At 46.3% G+C, this 18,668-nt stretch overlaps 2 protein-coding genes across 3 annotated transcripts in view; one reads left to right on the forward strand and one right to left on the reverse strand.

The window, feature by feature from the left end:
* Positions 1-18,668, reverse strand: part of LOC143989573 (uncharacterized) — a 214,455-nt gene that overhangs the window by 80,246 nt on the left and 115,541 nt on the right. The window lies entirely within an intron of this gene.
* LOC143989916 (uncharacterized) overlaps positions 1-18,668 on the forward strand; it is a 225,893-nt gene that overhangs the window by 62,975 nt on the left and 144,250 nt on the right. The gene's annotated exons all lie outside the window — the stretch shown is intronic.

An 18,668-nucleotide genomic window follows, 5' to 3' on the forward strand; every position in this document is an offset into this window, starting at 1 on the left:
CTCCAGTCTAAACAGCACTGATGGTCCCAGTATGCCTTGCTCCCATACCCACACATGAGGCTCTGGCTGCTCTGCTCAGCTCCACTGCACTAGGACATCACACAACATGCTCAGGCACCGCCTCCGCCAGAGCCTCCCGATCACACTGTAACAGGCACTCCGGACCAAGCCGAGCGTACTGGCAACCTTTTACTTTTACTGGCATTTACTGGCAGGAGAAAATTTCCTTGATTATTACTAGCTGCCAGTAAAAATACTGACGGTTGGCAACACTGCCCACCAGAACATTATGACCACCCACCAGAACATTAGGACCACCCACCAGAACATTAGGATCGCCCCTCTAATATTGAGTTGGGCCCCCTTTTGCTGCCATCAAGGCATGGACTCCACCAGTCAAAGCATTACACTGCCTCCACCAGCTTGTCCTCTTTCTATACTGCATCCTGGTGCCATCTCTTCCCCAGGTTAGTGACACAAACACACCCAGCCATCCACAACAAACTGTAATGCCCATTTTATTTGCGTTCAACACATCAACTTCAGGGTTAACATGTTCACTTGCTGCCTAGTGCCATAGCTCCCAACAGTCCCTGATTTGGAACAAAGTCTCTCTTTCCTCCTCATTTGGGTCTGATCTATATAGTTGTATATAAAATGCAATATTTATCTCCCAGTGCTAAACATTTTCAATCAATTTCTACATTTCTGTATTTGTAAATTTCAAAAGCCAATATAAAGGAATTATAATGGTAAGAAAAAGCACTTGTGGGTTTAACTAATATATTATGTAGCACTGGCTCCTGAAGAGCACGCGCATGTGTTTTTGAAGTTTAAAGTTACCCTTAAACCGCAGTTTGGTTTCGGTCTGAGTACTCTAAATTTTGACCTCAGCATCAGTCTGACTGGACTGCCGGGTGTTCTGCCTGGCCATAGGTGGTGCTGTCACTTGCAGCAGGCATGGAAACACAGTCTAGATAGGTGCATTAAGGTTACTTTCTCTCAGAACCAGCCCAGTGGGAGTGTCACTCTTGCTGTGCCTTCTGGGAGAGGGTATTTAAAGTGCGGATGTCATGTGTTTCAGGGTTCTGGTCCAGAAGTATGTTCTGACTACATGGTCCTGGTCCTCCTGACCAGCCCCCAGGACTTCCATGGCCTGGGGTGCGGATCCACCCGACTTTACGTCTCGGAGCTGGCTGGCCTGTGGCGAGGAAACTGAAAGGAGGATTCGGAGGTGGTCCGGCGCCGTCTCGGTTAGTGGAGAGGCCCAGCGACTGTGAAGTTATCCAGGGGAGGACTCTTCGGGAGAAGTCCATGCAAGGGTTGGCTTCTCAAGAGCCTGGAAAAGCTGAAGGACCTAAGTGAATCCAGTCTTGTGCGGTATCGCTGGACCGGCTGCAAGATACTGGTACCACACGAGTGTTCTACAAACATTCAAGTTTCCCTAACGTGTTCTATAGCAAAGTCTGTGGCAGAGACTTATTCCTGACTCGAGTACCCTGTTGGCTGCTAGGCCTGGTGAGAGAAGAACTATCCAACTAGGGTGAGGATCCAGTTGTGAATGGCTATTCTCTGGATTTATTCAAAGTGAGAGACTGTTTCATACGGAATTTAACATTAAGAGTACCAGGACTTTTCACCTAGACCCTCTGATCCTACACTGAAAGACTGTTTGTTAACTACTTTTTTGCAAATAAAAATCCCTTTAAGTGGATCTGTCGTCAGTCTCTACAGTTCTTGGGCCATCTACCTCTGGAAACCCCTAGACGCATACGAGGTGAAGAAGGTAACGGTAAGCCCAATAAATTCAGCCGCTTCTTTGGGAGTCAGTGCTACATGTGTGGGCTGCGCCATTTTGTGAAAAATTATGGACATCCACTGTTGGCGCATAAGCGTGGGAGGAGCCTGGATAGAGCCCGCGAGTTGCGCAGCCAGAGGAACCAGTGGGAGGAGTCTAGCTTGTTTAGTTTCCCTGCACGAGGCACTGCGTGACTGTGTTGTGGGAGAGGAAGGAGCAAGTCGTGTTATCACGGTGGAGAGATAGAAAACCATTAACCCAGAAATGTTTAGTGTTCCGGGAATGTCGCCCAGCATGGGACCCCAGATCCCGTCAGTGGGAGTTCATATGGGTGTGAGACTCCCTGGAGCTGTGTTGACTGATACAGGGATCCGCCTTGCCCCTCAAGGGCGGTTCATCCTATATGCATCAGGAGACATCGAGGCCCTGGAGATGCTCTGTGGAAGATGTGAAGGACTGTTTGTGAACCCTCGGCCATTTGTTCACTGTCCTGGCTGTGGGGAATACCTCTTCAATGTAGAGCAGTGAATCACGCTACCAAAGGCCTACCGCGTGGACTGGGCCACAGGCGTGGCAACCGAGGAGCCTGCCATCTATGCTCCTGTGGTGAGGCCTTCTACAACAGCGATGCCTGATACTGCTAGTATCCCTAAGGGGGATGCCACCGCTTCCACTATTGCTACTGTGGGAGAAACCACTCTGGAGCTAATGGACATACATTTTTCCACCATTACTGATGTCACCATGCCCGCTTTGGAGAAAGTGGAGCGTACAAAATCTTCCCGGAACCACAATGGAAGACCACTACCAAGTCCGGCCGGACAAAATCCTAGACGCATACGAGGTGAAGAAGGTAACAGTAAGCCCAATAAATTCAGCCACTCTTTCGGGAGTCAGTGCTACAATTTATACATATATTTTTTTCTTTTTTATGTAGCCATGGTGTTAGGACCACTGACAAAACAATCTGCCCAATCACCCCACTGCCAGACTTCATACATCCCCTCCAGAGACAATGAGCAGTCATTTGGGAGCTTTGTTTTCGTTGTTTTATTGGGGGGATACAACTTGTATAGGGATTGGGATATGGGATGCCCATAGAATAAGTCATTGCCATCATATTTACAAGTTTCAATATACTTTGATCCATTAGAGCCTGAAAAAAGAATGTGCACACTTGAGTAAGCATAAATCTTCTCCTGTAGCTCCCTCTGTATCTCCTTTGCAGACTATTGCTCCCTGCATCTCCATGCAGACTACTGTTACTAATGCCGCGTACACACGACAGGACTTAAGTCCGGCAGACTTTCGACGGAGTTCTGACGGACTTTCCGAATGAATGGACTTGGCCACACACAATCACACCAAAGTCCGACGGATTCGAATGTGATGACGTATGACTGGACTAGAATAAGGAAGTTCATAGCCAGTAGCCAATAGCTGCCCTAGCGTCGGTTTTAGTCCGTCAGACTAGCACACACACGAGCGGATTTCTGGGTCCGGCAGAGTTCTGGCGGAAAAATTTGAAGCATGTTCCATTTCTAAAGTCTGTCAGACTTTTGTGAATCAAAAGTCCGTTGCAGCCCACACACGATCGAATAGTCTGCCGGAATCATTCCGTCAGACTTTGGATGTTGAAAAGTCCGGTCGTGTGTACGGGGCTTTAGAGTTCTCCATCCATCACCGTGTGAGGGACAGAAACATCACTTTTGACCGTGTAAAAGTAATGGTCTTAGTTCTCTTCACCTTCAGCCCAAACTTGCTTCTCCTTGCACACTTGGATTCCTCCTGCACAACTTGTAGTTACATGAGGGTATAACACATCCTCTTCTAATTGGTATGAAGAACTCACTCTGAATAAGCTCCTCTACTGGCTCTGGTGACTCGCTGCTACTAGGCCTGAGGCCTGCAGAACCTCTCCATAGAGGCCTAGTAGGTTGAAGTCTATGTTCTAGGAAATGGACTACTGCTCACAGCCAGTCCAACTTGCAAATCATGTGTTCCCTGGCCACACTGATTTGACACAGATCCCCACAGTCTCTTCTCTGATCCAGGATTCTCTATCATCCACCGTGTGTATTGATGCTGCAGACTCCATTAGTGACCATGTACTAACACAGTTCCCCTCACAGACTCCATGTCACCTCCGGCCATCCACTGTGGTAACACTCACGGATATTCCAACCTTGCAGCCCTGAGTCCTTGATGAGGAATTTGCCTGGACCATGCGTCCACAGCTTCTCCTGCCCTCTCTGCTCCAGGAGCTCCCTGCCACTGACCGTGTGGTGACAGAGACATTGCCAACGACCGTGTGAAGACAATGTTCACTCACAGTTCTCCCCAGGGCCTCCTCCTTCGATCCCACACCCCCCCCCCACCCCCGATGGGTGTATGGTCCTGCTCAGGGCCACTGTTAGAAATCATGGGGCCCCATACAGCCTACCTGACGGGGCCCCCATTGACCCCACCCACAACCCACCCTGGCTCCGCCCACAGCCCGCCCCTCATTCGGCCCCTGCCTCCACACTGTCCTTGTGGGAGGGGGGGGGGTCTGGAGGCAGGAGCTGGAACATGTAACATTTACAGTGCCCCACCAATCATAACTGCATCTGAATGGGAGAGATGTCAGTGTTTTGACATCTGTGCCCATTCAGTTTGTGTCTTCATACACCACCGACTTGTGTCCATTTACATCAGGCTACCTCTGATCTGTCACATTTAGGTCTGGAAAAATAGAAAAATGATATTCTTTTCCATTTTTTTTTCCCACCGAATGGACACAGAGGAAGGTGGATCTAAATGCACACAAGTCAATTCCTTATATACCTTAGTAATCAAGTGGGTGGGGGTTAATATAGTTATTTAGCTTTTTTTTTTTTTAGCTAGAAGTTAAAAGCTGCTCGGGCCCCCCCCCCTGCTGGCCAGGCCCGGTACAACTGGTTGTACTGCCCTATCAGCGGCCCTGGTCCTGCTGCTGTCTAGCACTCCATTCCTCACTTCACCCAGTCGACTTTCCTCCCCAGCAGCATGTGACCTCAGCATATATAGGAGGCCCGCCCCCTGCCAATGCCAGTTAAAGATTGTTTAGAGCTCCCACATGTGCTATCTGCTACTCCAGCTCTAGGCCCAGCCTCCTCTTCCAGAATATTCTTCCTGGAAGCAGGGGAGGCACCTCAGAGTGGAGTCCAGGTGGTCACACCCACTGCTACTCTAAACACTCCCAGCCCCAGAATCAAAATAGACAGGCCTAGCTGGCAGCACAAGCCTGCCTAAATTTGCCTGTGCTGAATAAACCTAGTAAAACAACCCTTATGCCGCGTACACACGACTGGACTTTTTGACATCAAAGGTCCGACGGAACGATTCCGGTGGACCATTCGATCGTGTGTGGGCTGCAGCAGACTTTTGATTTGCAAAAATCTGACAGACTTTAGAAATGGAACATGTTTCAAATTTTTCTGCTGGAACTCCGCCGGACCCAGTTCCTACCGAGAAATCCGCTCGTGTGTATGCTAGTCCGACGGACAAAAACCAACGCGAGGGCAGCTATTGGCTACTACTGGCTATGAACTTCCTTATTCTAGTCCGGTCACACGTCATCAGGTTCAAATCCGTCGGACTTTGGTGTAATTGTGTGTGGCCAAGTCCGTTCATTCGGAAAGTCCGTCAGAACTGCATCAGAACTCCACCAAAAGTCCGTCGGACCTAGTCCCTCGAAAAGTCCGGTCGTGTGTACGCGGCATAACTAGAACTTACCTTATGGTAGAGGATGCTACATTTATATAATTTGCCTTTATTTAAGAGGGCGCGGTAGCGTGTGTGTCCTACATCTACATACTTTTGCTAATAGCCGTCCCTTGTCCTCATCTCAGAAAGTATGGAGCTATGTAATATCTACCACCCACTTTCAGACGCCATTATAATGAGATAATCAATGCTATTCACCTCAACTGTTAGTGGTCAGAATGTTAGTACAGTACATACTGTACACACACAGCCAGGACAGGACTTAAGGGTGGTGAGGGCACCTGGGCATGAGTGACTTTCAGGCCCTACTTATATCATATCATATCTATACATTACTTTAACCTTTTCATGACTAAGCCTATTTTTGGCATTTGGTGTTTACAAGTTAAAATCCATATTTTTTGCTAGAAAATTACTTGGAACCCCCAAATATTATATATATTTTTTTAGCAGAGACTCTAGAGAATAAAACGGCGATTGTTGCAATATTTTATGTCACACGGTATTCGCGCAGCGGTGTTTTAAACGCAACTTTTTGGGAAAAGGGACACTTTCATGAATTAAAAAAAAACGTAACAGTAAAATTAGCCCAATTTTTTTGCATAATGTGAAAGATAATGTTACGCCGAGTGAATAGATACCAAACATGTCACACTTTATAATTGCACACACTTGTGGATTGACGACAAAGTACGGTACCTAAAAATCTCAATAGGCGACACTTTAAATCTTTTTCACGGTTACCAGGTTAGCGTTACAGAGGAGGTCTAGTACTAGAATTATTGCTCTCGCTCTGACGATCGCGGCGATACCTCACATGTGTGATTTGAACACCGTTTACATATGCGGGCGCGACTTCCGTATGCGTTTTCTTTGCTTCGCGAGCTCGCAGGGACGGCAGGTGCTTTAAAAAATATATATATATATATATATATTTTTTTTTTTATTAATAAATTGTTTAAAAAAAAAAAAATTTGATCACTTTTATTGCTGTCACAAGGAATGTAAACATCCCTTGTGACAGTAATAGGTGGTGGCAGGTACTCTTTATGGAGGGATCGGGGGTCTAAAAGACCCCAGATCCCTCCTTTACACTTCAAAGTATTCAGATCGCCGAAAACGGTGATTCTGAATACTGTAAATTTTTTTCAAACCGGCGCCATTGGCAGCCGAGTAAACGGCAAGTGACGTCATGACGTCACTTCCGTGTTTACTATAAGGATACTGGAACGAAGCCGATTACAGCTTCATTCCAGTTCCTCCCCAGCAGCCGGAGGCAGCGGATGTGGAATTGGTGCTCCCAATTGAGCAGGAGCACCGGTAACAGCGGCGGGAGGCGGCGGGAGGGGGGACGTCCCCTCCCGCTCCTCCGGCATAACAGCCGAGCGGCTTTCAGCCGCTTCGGTTGTTGTGGCTGGATAGCCAATCGCCCGCTGGAAAAAACGGTACCGGGATGATGCCTGCAGATTCGGGCATTATCCCGGTATACCCCCCGGAAGCCGAGTACGCACATCTGCGTACGCTCGGCGGGAAGGGGTTAAATAGAACAAAATGATACATAAACGTAAAGAAGATCCGTATTTTTCACTCCATAAGACGCACCTGACCATAAGACGCAGCTAGGTTTTAGAGGAGGAAAACAAGAAAAAAAATATTCTGACCCATACAGAAGCCTGACCAATAAAATGTACATTAGTCAGTGGACAGTACGTTAGCCAGTGATATATATTCGTATAATAAATAAAGATACACCAGTGTTTATGTGAGTATAATCTGAAGAGCAAGTAATTGGATCCTATAAGACCATACAGTGTAGATCTCCCATGTGTCTCCCATGTTCCTATGGATATATAGCTCAGTATGCACACACCACTGTCATAATACAAGCAAAGATATTTAAATAGTAAGAAAAGAAGGTGAGAAGCGGTGTAGTTAGCCATGTCTTGTCCCATCTATCTAAGCACCTAGCATGATTTCCAAATAAATACTCCCATAATATACATACTATAGATTTCAGCATTAAACACACGCCGCTTCTCCATCTCACTGCCCATCGCACTCATTCTGGCAGTTGGCCCTGCCTCACTCTGCCCCCATTGGCTCGCAGCAGCTCAGGAGGAAGGTGTCCCCAGAAATGTCATGGGGTCAATGGCCATGATTTGTAACACTAACAGCAGACTCTCGTGTTACCCCGGCTAGCGGCGCCGCGATTGGGAGTGGCACGGCATTGCCTTGGGCGGGGCCGGCTTCTGGTTAGCTGGAGCGAGTGAGGGCGGACCAAGTAGGTGGTGTGTGTGTGCACGGAGCGAGCGGCTGTGGCGGCGACTCCTGCTCAATATTCGCTCCATAAGACGCACAGGCACTTTCCCCAAGTCTTATTGAGCGAAAAATACGGTATTTAAAACGTAATCGGGTGGGGCCCCCTACTGGGCGGGGCCCATCGGCTTGAGCCCAGTCAAGCCCAATTGTAAGTCTGGCCCTGCACACAGCACAAGGCCGTGTTCACACTACGAGATGTTTCTCAGGCTGCAATTCCTCTGAGCTCCACAAGGTGGTGATCTCACTTCTACCCAGACAGGAAGTCTCTATGGATGACAGACAAGAAGTGATGTCAGTTACAGGCAGGAAGTTCCAGGTGAGAGGGGAGTTGGGAGGAAGTAGAGAGAAAACATTGCTGGAAGTGGCAGTAGAGGAGGTAATAAGATCTTATTTTCTATTTACACCCAGTAACCCCCCGTCATGTCCGTCCTCTTCCTCCATAGTCACTGTGATGTCTTTTATCTCCAGCAGATGATGATACACATATATATAGTGTGGAGACCTAGATTAACCCCTTCAGTGGCAGAACATTTCCTCACATACAGGGCCGGAACATTTTCTTCATTTTGGAGATAAATTCTAGTAATATGCTCCTTTAAACAAACCGCATTGACATTATTGTTTATTATTGTATATTTATATAGACAAGACGGTGACCATCCTGACCATACATGGCCTAGAAAGGGCAATTATTACACTACACAGGCAGCCAATGGGCAATCATTACAATATGCAGCCAACACAATGATGGAGTGCAGGGGTCAGGAGTATGGAGCATAGAGCCCCTTCCATGGCTGGTCAGGAGGAAGAAAACGTTCCCCAGCCTGCCACGAAGAATGTGTTTGAATGTTGGTGTCGGAGGGAGGAAAATACTGAGGGTTCTGAGGGAAGTAGAGAAGCTGAGGGGCTGTGAGGGTTTAGTAAAGCTGAAAGACTTTAAGGGCCTCTGAAGGGGTAATGTAGCTGAAGGACTCTGGGACCCTTTAGGGGGTAGTCAGGCTGCAGAGTTGAACTCTTGAGCTGGTAGTCAGGCTGGGTGGCTTTGAGGGATTAGGGGGCTGGAGAGCTCAGGGGGCTCTGAAGGACATAAGGGAGTGTCTCTAGGTCCGTGATGGCCCTCCCACCCCACCTGGACTTATTTTTCAGATCTTACAGAACTGTCAATCTAAACCATCTTGTTGTCTCAGTGGTCACGTGATTTGTTCTGGAATATCAAGTAAGACGATTAAGGGAATTCCTTCACTCATTGGTCAGAGTTCTGTTTTAGCTGCAAACCAGTTTTGAAAGAAAACAAAACTCAACAGAGAAAGGGGAATATCTGATCCGGCAGGCCAAGAGGGTCCCAGGTCCTCCGAGATGTAACAAATAGGGATGGGCAAACGGTTCGGGCCGAACTTTCGCTGTTCGGACGTTCAGTGAACAGTTTATTCAACCCCCAAACTGACCACAGTGGATTGCAAGCCCTGATTGGTTGAAGCAATGAAAGCTTCAGCCAATCAGGGCACAGAGCACTGTCAGAGTCATGATTGTACACTGTCATCATGACTTTATCCAATCATGGCTCATTTCCGCCCCACAGTATAAAAGTATTCTTTCAATCGCAGCCATTTTCAGTGTAATTTTCGGCATGGAGAGAGATAGAACAGGGCTCTGTTCAGGGCTATTAGTTATTTAGTGTGCTATACTGTGCTATTTTGCTTCAATTGTCAGTGCAGAATATTAGTTTGGTGTCAGTCTAGGGATAGTGTGAGTGTAGTGAGGAGGACCATCATTCAGCTTTGCATAGTGTGCAGCTAGAGTAGGGACAGCTCAAATAGTTTCACTGTAGTGTAGTGAGACCGTGTCAATAATCTTTACATTAGTGTACAGCTAGAGTAGGGACAGTTCCGATAGCGACAGTGTAATGACGGTTGCACACCGTCTATTTGATTGCACTGCCAGTTTAATGCCATTTACTTCTGTGTGCGTGACTGCTAGTTTAACGCCATATAGTTCTGTGTGCATTACTGCTAGTTTAACGCCATATAGTTCTGTGTGAGTTACTGCCAGTTTAACGCCATTTACTTCTGTGTGCGCCACTGCCAGTTTAACGCCATTTACTTCTGTGTGCGTTACTGCCTGTTTAACATCATATGGTTCTGTGTGAATTACTGCCAGTTTAACACCATATAGTTCTGTGTGCGTTGCTGCCAGTTTAACCCCATATAGTTCTGTGTGCGTTACTGCCAGTTAAACGCCATATAGTTCTGTGTGCGTTACTGCCAGTTTAACGCCATATAGTTCTGTGTGCGTTACTGCCAGTTTAACGCCATTTACTTCTGTGTGAGTTACTGCCAGTTTAACACCATTTACTTCTGTGTGCGCTACTGCCAGTTTAACGCCATTTACTTCTGTGTGCGTTACTGCCTGTTTAACACCATATGGTTCTGTGTGAATTACTGCCAGTTTAACGCCATATAGTTCTGTGTGCGTTGCTGCCAGTTTAACCCCATATAGTTCTGTGTGCGTTACTGCCAGTTTAACGCCATATAGTTCTGTGTGCGTTACTGCCAGTTTAACGCCATATAGTTCTGTGTGCGTTACTGTCAGTTTAACGCCATATAGTTCTGTGTGCGTTACTGCCAGTTTAACGCCATATAGCTCTGTATGCGTTACTGCCAGTTTAACGCCATATAGTTCTGTGTGCGTTGCTGCCAGTTTAACGCCATATAGTTCTGTGCGCGTTGCTGCCAGTTCAACGCCATATAGTTTTGTGTGTTACTGCCAGTTTAACGCCATATAGTTTTGTGCGTTACTGCCAGTTTAACTCCATTTACTTCTGTGTGTGTTACTGACAATTTAATGCCATATATTTTTGTGCATTATTGCTAGTTTAACACCAGTTACTTTTGTGTGCGTTACTCTAGGTTAACGCCATATAGTTCTGTGCATCACTGTACACTTGGTGCATTATATTGCAGTATATTATAGTGTATCTGTGTAGTGTGAGTACTCAAATGAAAGTGCACCAAACACCTATTTACATTGATTAAAGTGCATCTACGTACGGATTTCAACTTCTTCTTTACATTTGCTTATACACACCGCCCCCTCCCAATAATGTCCGGGAGGACCACAAGGAGAGGCAGGCGTTCCCTTGGCACTTGAAGGGGCCAGCAACAAATGTGTGCACAGACAAAGGTGGACATGGTGGGCAGTCCTCAGGCAGGGCATCATTTCCCCTGTTTAGTGAGTTAGCCTGTGCTATCCAGCCACACCAAGCAGAGGAGGTGGTGGACTGGCTTACTAAATCCTCATCCTCTGTCATGCATGCAGAGACATATGTGTCCTGTCCCCTGCAGTTGCCAGAGCGGACAAACCTGCCTCCTTGTCCACACCTATTTCTGCCATAGCCCTAACATCAGCCATTGAGGAGTCAGCTGAGTTATTTGACCACAGGGTCAGCCCACTCGCTCCTTCATGATGCCCAGCCATTACTGGATTCAGATGTTGGTTCTGAGGTTGAGTATGACAGGAACATGAGTCTAGAGAGAGGGAGGAACACTGGTAGACAAATTGGCATTCATGTTCCCCAAGCCATAGCATATTGCCAAGTTGTCTCCATTGGTAATGATGGAGGAGATGATGATGATGGGGTCACTGATGCGAATTGGGTGCCAGATAGAACAGAGGAGGAAACTGTAGGTGAGGCACACAAGCCCAAGGAGGCCGACATCAAGAAAGAGTAAAGAACAGCCACCCTATTTCATCACATTCTGCAGCTGTTATCTCCCGGCCCACTCCCCAAAGCTCAGCTGTCTGGGCCTTTTTCAGCACATCTGCAGCAGATCGCATTGTTGCTATCTGCAAACTGTGTCTCGGGCACATCAAACGTGGCAAAAGCACCAACCATTTAGGTACCACATGCTTAACAAGGTATTTAACGTCCAACTACTTAGCCCATTGGCAAGAGCACCTAAAAGCCACACAAAAGGGGCACAAATCTGTCCCTCCTCCTCTTCCTCCTTAACCACTTTAGTCTGCTCCTGCTATACTGAGTCATTACCTCTCAGCAGCCTCCACTGACAGGGATGATGGTATAGCACAAGGTGTCCCAGGTCCTAGCAGCACACCACCAGCTGTAGACTGTAGCTGGCAAAAAAATACAGTCCGTGCCATCCACATGCCCAGCGTCTAAATGCAATCTTGTCAAAGCTGTTGGCTCTCAAACGTCTGCCTTTCAGCCTGGTGGATTCTGCCCCTTCTGTGAATTCACAATGACAGTTTTCACGTAAGGCCATTCCACCTCTCTACTATCACATGGAAGGGAATTTTCTGGCATCGTTGGGCAAGGCAGTCAGTCGTAAAATCCACCTTACTGCTAACACGTGATCTAGCAAGCATAGACAGGGACGATATATTTTGACAGCACACTGGGTAACACTGCTTGCAACTTGAAAGGATGCAGGACAGGGCTTGGTGCTGAAGCTTGCTGTGCCCCCACATCACCATACAGCTGGTGGTGATGATGCCAGACCTGTGAGCGCTACCTCCTCCTCCTCCGCCACCTCCATGCCCTCCTCTGCAGTATTTTCCTATGAACATCAGGTACCCCTTAAGCGTTAAAAGAGCTATTCCCAGAGTCAGGCTAAAAGGTGCCATGCAGTGCTTCTGCTGGGGTGTTTAGGGGACAGGAACCACACCAGAGCAGAGATTCTGACAGCTCTGCAGGGACAGGTCCAGAGGTGGTCCACACCACGCCAGCTGGAGCCAGGAATGGTGGTGTGCGATAATGGCTGTCCGCCCTTAGACAGGAAAAGTTGACACATGTGCCATGCCTGGCACATGTCCTCAATTTGGTGGTGCAGTGTTTGCTAAATACATACCCAGGGTTGCAAGATGTGCTAAAGCTGACCAAAAGAGTCTGTAGCCATTTCAGACGGTCATACACAGCAAGTGCTCGGTTGGCTTAAATTCAGAAGGAAATCCAAGTGCCCGTAAACTGCCTGATTTGTAATGTGCCCATCAGGTGGAACTTGAGTTTGTCAATGCTGCTTCGGTTATACATGCAGCAGAGGACCATCAATGGAGTTGGAAATCATCCTTGGGAGTAGTACGTGGCTGGGAGGAGGAAGTTCCAGATGCTGTCATCCTGAGTGACCCTGAGGAGTCTGCTTCTCAAGCCTCATGCTTCAAAGCCTGTGAATAGACCCAAGAATATGTGGCATAAAGAAGAAGGATGATTACTGGTTGGCAACCCCCCTTGACCACCATTATAAGGGGATGGTCTCAGAACTCATCCTGTCCCCACAGAGAGTGCAGAAGATAAAATCTCTTGAGGACACCTTGAAGAGGATTTTATTGAATGTTTTTCCTTACTCCAGTAGGTTACAATGTCGTGGAAAACTTAGTTTTGAGTCTTCTGTTGGCCAAGAGAAGAGCGCTGGAGAAGGCGTCCGCCTAAGTGAGGCATTTCAGATTTTTTAGTCCTTGCCGCCCAGGGCTTTCAGCTTCCACATCCCATCGGCAGCGGCTGCATCACATGGTTAATGATTACCTCGGGGCCAAAACAGACATGGAGAGCTTTCCAGCTGACGATCCGCTGACGATCCACTGACTTACTGGGTCATGGGACTAGACCTCTGGCCAGAAATTGCCCAGTATCCTATTGAGTTGTTGGGCTGCCCTGCATCCAGCGTGCTTTCAGAATGGGTATTCACTGCTGCAGGAGGTTTCATTACTGATCGTAGAACGCATTTGTCCACAGACTCCGTGGACCTTTTGTCTTTTATAAAAAGGATTCAGTCCTGGATTACCAGCTATGAAGCCCCTGATGCTGATGTCACTGATTAAGTCATTTTGGGATGTGGAATCTCTGCAGGACTTCGAGGCTGCCTAGCTTTGAGGGTCTTCAATCATTTCATCTGGAAGAATGTTTTTGGTATAGGTTTCATGGGCACAATTAACAGTCAAAGACCAATTTTTTTATATTTTTATATCATTTACTTTATATTTTTATATCATTGCAATTTTTTTTACAGCAAAGCCAATTCTTGCTTTCATCAAGATTAATTCTATAGGGTTTACGGTGGAAAGACACCACCGACACCCAAAGACCAATTTCAGCAAAGGTCAGACGGAACGAATCTGCCGGACAATTCGATCGTGTGTGGGCTTCATCGGACCTTTGCTGTCTAAAAATCAGACAGACTTTAGATTTAGAACATGTTTCAAATCTTTCCGACGGACTCGAGTCCAGTCGAAAAATCCGTTCGTGTGTATGCTAGTCCAACAGACGAAAACCGACGCTAGGGCAGCTATTGGCTACTGGCTATGAACTTCCTTATTCTAGTCCGGTCGTACGTCATCACGTTCGAATCCGTCGGTCTTTGGTGTGATTGTGTGTGGCCAAGTCAGTTCGTTCAGAAAGTCAGTCGGAACTCCGCTGAAAAGTCTGCCGGAAAGTCCGATCGTGTGTACACAGCATAAGGGGAACCCCCCCCCCCCCCTGCACTATATTCAAAGGAATTTTTCATTTTTATGCTTTCACTTTAAAAATAAAAAATCACTGCTCGTTTAAAAATGACGTTTTTTCACAAACTTTTTTTTTTTTTTTTTGATACATGTCCCCCAGGGCAAGACCCGGACCCCTATAACCATTGTATGCCCAATTACTTGCATATAAGCCTTCAAAATGGGAACTTTTGATTTTTGACGTTCAGGTCCCATTGACTTTAATGGGGTCCGTTATTCGGGTCCGAAATTTTGCGGTGTTTTCTGGTGCGAACCAAACAGAGGTCCATTCGGCCTATCCCCACTGGTAACCCCACAATTTGGATAAAACTTTTTTGTGGAAGAGAGTTTAATAAAGACACATGGCCACTCACTAAAATTAGAAAAGAGGTTTAACCTTAAACTGCGTAGAGGGTTCTTTACTGTAAGTGCAGCAAGGATGTGGAATTCCCTTCCACAGCGGGTGGCATTGATCGTTTCAAAAAACTATTAGATAACCTGAACAACCACAACGTACAGGGATATACAATGTAATACTGACGTATAATCGCACACATAGGTTGGACTTAATAGACTTGTGTCTTTTTTCAACCTCACCTACTATAACTAGCTTCTTTAAAACACTGTCTTTAGGAACAGGTTTCTGGTTGGCAATGTAGTTCATTTCTTTGGCAAAAACTTCTCTCTGTACAGCAGAGATTATCCTGTTTTTAGATTGTTCTAGGTCAGCTACGGTGTAGACCTTTTTACAGTGGTGCCAACCTCTGCAGTTGTCATGAGATAGTTGATCACTTTTGTAGGACTGAGCCATGTGGAATAGGCAAGTGATAGCTCCAACAAGTGACTTCCAGGTGGAGAACCTGCTAAAACAGTGGATTTTAAACTGGTTGAGAAAAGTTATTGTAACTGAGGTAGAATCCTGAGGGTGGATTTCCTGATCCTTGTCTACATAAATTAAATGTGGCAAAGTCATTAGTGTTGCAGTCTGGACTGTGCAGAAAGGTTGGGACATGTGAACCATAAAGTACTTTCAAGGTGACTGGCTGCACAGATCTGGTTGCTAAGTCTACAGGATTGTAGTCTGTAGGAAAAAAATGCCATTGTTCTGGGTGGGTGGACCTCCTTATCCTCAACACTCTGTTATTGACATAGACATAGAAACGTCTAGCTTCATTGTAGATGTAACCTAGAACTACTTTACTGTCCGTGTAGAACTCAGCTTCTTGAATCTGTATGTTTGTCTCCTTTGCAATTAGTTCAGCTAGCTCTACAGCCAATACTAAAGCACAAAGTTCCAATCTAGGTATGGTGTGTATAGGTAAGTACCAGCATACCTCTAATGCCGAGTACACACAACCGGACTTTTCGAGGGACTAGGTCCAACGGACTTTCGGCGGAGTTCTGACGGAGCTCTGACAGAGTTCTGATGGACTTTCCGAATGAACGGACTTGGCCACACACAATCACACCAAAGTCCGACGGATTCTAATGTGATGACGTACGACTAGACTAGAATAAGGAAGTTCATAGCCAGTAGCCAATAGCTGCCCTTGCGTCGGTTTTTGTCCGTCGGACTAGCATACACACAAGCGGATTTCTCGGTAGGAACTGGATCCGGCGGAGTTCCGGCGGAAAAAGTTGAAACATGTTCCATTTCTAAAGTCTGACGGATTTTTGCAAATCAAAAGTCTGCTGCAGCCCACACACGATCGAATGGTCTGCGGGAATCGTTCAGTTGGACCTTTGATGTCGAAAAGTCCGGTCGTGTGTACGCGGCATAAGTCTTTGAGGTTTGGTGCTATCTCCACATGACCATTTTTTTATATTTTCTCCATGAAGGAAAAGAAATGTTCTCTCATCTCTGGCTTTCTTTGAAGATTGTGTCTTAGCGAAGTGTTTATATACTTGCTCCCTGTTGTTAGGCAAATGTTGTCTTTGTGGCCTGAAGGAAAGAGGTGCAACCCAGCTATTAGCCCTTGTACACATGGTCGGACATTCCGACAACCAAATCCGTCGGATTTTGTCCGACGGATTTTGTCAGACGGATTTTGTCTGAAACTGTTGCATACACACGGTCGGACATTCCGACAACCAAATCCGTCGGATTTTGTCAGACGGATTTTGTCCGAAACTGTTGCATACACACGGTCGGACAAAGTTGTCGGAAAATCCGATCGTTCAGAGCGTGATGGCGTTATTTCGTTACGACAGGACTACGTTCACGCTAGTAGCCAATAGCTTTGATGTAGGAATTTGATCTGAGCATGCGTGGCACTTTGTCCGATCGGAATTCTTTACACATGTTCGAAGTATGTCCGATCGGAGCATTTTGTCGGAAAATTTTACCAACAAGTTGGAAAACTTGGTCCGTCGGATACTCCGACGGAAACAGTCCGATGGAGACCACACACAGTCGGAATATCCGACAAAACGGTCCGATCGGACACATTCCGTCGGAATCTCCGACCGTGTGTACAAGGGCTTAGACTCATCTTTCTCTGCGCTCTTTTCCATAATCTCCACAAAGAGCCTATCCTCAATGGACATTACTACCTGATTGTCTTCCTTTGTTCTCCTGAACACTGTGCATTAGGGCTGCCACGACGAGTTGACGTAACTGATTACGTCGACTACAAAAATACATCGACGTGCGTGCAGGGCGTCAATGCGTCACATTGCTCCGTGTCTCCCGTTCTCCTCCGTGCTGCCGCCCCCCTCTCTTCTCCCCCTCCGTGCTGCTGCCCCCCTCTCTTCTCCCCCTCCGTGCATCTGTCCTCCTCTCTCTTCTCTGTCCCCCTCCGTGCATCTGTCCCCCTCTCTTCTCCCCCTCCGTGCATCTGTCCTCCTCTCTCTTCTGTGTTCCCCTCCGTGCATCTGTCCCCCTCTCTTCTCCCCCTCCGTGCTGCCGCCCCCCCTCGGTATCTCAGGATGGAGAGCGGGGGTAGAAGCCGGTAAACCCGGCTCCTTCATTTTCTGAATGGACAGAGTCAGTGACCACTGACTCTGTCCATTCACATAACTGAAACATTGCAACCTCCTGTGATTACGATGTCTCAGTTAATGAATGGAGAGAAGCCGCTATCTTCTCTCCATTCATTATCAGTGCAGCAAGAGGCAGCAGAGAAAGGGACTGGGGAATCTCTGTCCCCAGTCCCTTTCCCTGTCTCAAATGGGAGATGTCAGAGGCCCATAGCCCCCCCAACAGGGCTGATAAAAAAAATTGCAATAAATAATAACAAAAAAATTTGTAAAAAAAACAAAAAAAAAACACACTGGCACTGTCCCCACACACCCTCCCCCTTAAAAAAAAAAGAAAGCATTGTAAAAAATAAATTATAAACATTCATGAACTTCTGAACAGAAAATAAAAAGCTAAGATAAAAGAATATATATATATATATATATATATATTCTTTAATCTTAACTTGACAGTACATAAAAAAAGGTAAGATAAAAGAATATAACTACATACTTGTATATAATATATATGTATGTACTAGTTATATTCTTTTTATCTTACTTTTTTTTTTTTATGTACTTATCATTTTTTGTAAAGTTATCAAAAGGATTAATTAGCTAATCAAAAAAAAAAAAAACACTAGATTAAAAAAAAAAAATAATTGTATAGTTGATGACTAATCAAAAAAATAATCGATAGATTAGTCGACAAACAAACTAATCGTTAGTTGCCGATCTACTGTGCATCCTAAGTCATCTTGGTCATTGCCATAGGTATTGCTGTCACAGAGGGAACTTATGAAAGGAAGAGGTACAGGGTTGCTGTGTGGGAGCTCCTTTACGAGGATGGGATTTTGACAGGGCTAGAAAAGAGGACAACCATTCTCTAGTGTACTAGTGAGCAAGTTATTAACAGATGTTGGTTTGTGTGTGCCTCCCAAGCAAACGTCACCTATAATGACCCACCCAAGATCCAGTTTTTGGTCATATGGGGCATTGTGAGGGCCACTGATCTGTTTTTTTGCTTTGTGGGCTTGCAAGATATCTCTCCCTCGGAGCAAGATTATCTGAGCCTGATCATCTAGTTCTGGTATGAGATGTGCTGTGTAAGTCTGGTGAACTGCTGAATCTGGTGTGGGGGTCTCAGCTCTGTTGTCTGGGATCTGATTGCACTCTATTATGGTCGGTAAGGGTAGACATGTCTTGCCATCCAGAGTTTCTTTTTGTAGGCCGTTAGCCCTTCTCCCAACCGTTTCCACTGTACTTGCATAGGTCCTAAAGGAGTAAGGACTGCTTGGGCCCTTAATGTTTAGAATGTCTAAAAACACAGATCTAGCTAGTGATCATCCAAGAT

Source organism: Lithobates pipiens, unplaced genomic scaffold, assembly GCF_037356315.1.
Source record: "Lithobates pipiens isolate NorthernLeopardFrog02 unplaced genomic scaffold, aLitPip1_a1.2 Scaffold_18, whole genome shotgun sequence".
Lineage (NCBI taxonomy): Eukaryota > Metazoa > Chordata > Amphibia > Anura > Ranidae > Lithobates > Lithobates pipiens.